This window comes from Octopus bimaculoides, chromosome 12, assembly GCF_001194135.2.
Source record: "Octopus bimaculoides isolate UCB-OBI-ISO-001 chromosome 12, ASM119413v2, whole genome shotgun sequence".
In the NCBI taxonomy this organism is placed as follows: domain Eukaryota; kingdom Metazoa; phylum Mollusca; class Cephalopoda; order Octopoda; family Octopodidae; genus Octopus; species Octopus bimaculoides.
The window spans coordinates 49,098,824-49,099,721 of NC_068992.1; the positions used below are offsets into that span (position 1 = coordinate 49,098,824).

General features: G+C 37.4%; 1 protein-coding gene across 1 annotated transcript in view; it reads right to left on the reverse strand.

The window, feature by feature from the left end:
• The window catches only part of LOC106875374 (exosome component 10), a 29,029-nt gene that overhangs the window by 2,289 nt on the left and 25,842 nt on the right, over positions 1-898 (reverse strand). The gene's annotated exons all lie outside the window — the stretch shown is intronic.

Sequence of the window (898 nt, forward strand, 5' to 3'; positions counted from 1 at the left end):
GGCTCTTGTGCGGGTGGCACATAAAAGACACCATTTCGAGCGTGGCCGTTTTCGTGCGGGTGACACGTAAAAGCACCCACTACACTCTCTGAGTGGTTGGCGTTAGGAAGGGCATCCAGCTGTAGAAACTCTGCCAAATTAGATTGGAGCCTGGTGTTGCCATCCGGTTTCACCAGTCCTCAGTCAAATCGTCCAACCCATGCTAGCATGGAAAGCAGACGTTAAACGATGATGATGATATTGGTACATATTTTATCAATGCTGGGAGAATTAAATAGCAAAGTAAATTTCCGTAAGTACTGTCCATTAACCTATTATCACAAGTGAAATTGCAATTAAATACTGCTAAACATCTAATTAGCACTTTACTAATTACTAATTATCAATTAAACTGTGTATTTTCCAACATTTTCTAAATTAAAATGTTTGTGTGCTGTTAGGTGTGTTCTGTTGATGTCATTGTTTAACCGCAGGTCAGTCATCAATGAGCAAACCTATGATCAAAAAGCATTTGCTAGTGCTTGAGTCAGTCTCAAATGTAATGGAAAATAGGTCAGTTTCAAAACATTGATGTCCAGGTCACAAAAACAAAGATTGAAGGGAATATTGGTCATTTGCTTTGGTTTCTCGATAGAAGCAAATAGGAAATAACACTTACTGACCAAAGACAAAAAAAAAGGGAAAAATTTTGTTAGTCTAGCTGAGAACAGGGGAAGACAACTGCACTATTTTAGTTATCAAACTTGGATTTTTGGTTCATGTGACCTTTGATGCATATCATCATGTACATAAATTTTAAGTCAAACACATCAATGTCCCTGATCTAGGAATGGAGACAAGTTGTATTTTCTCCAACTTTGAATATGAAGTGGTGGTTTTTATTACCTTCCCTTATATT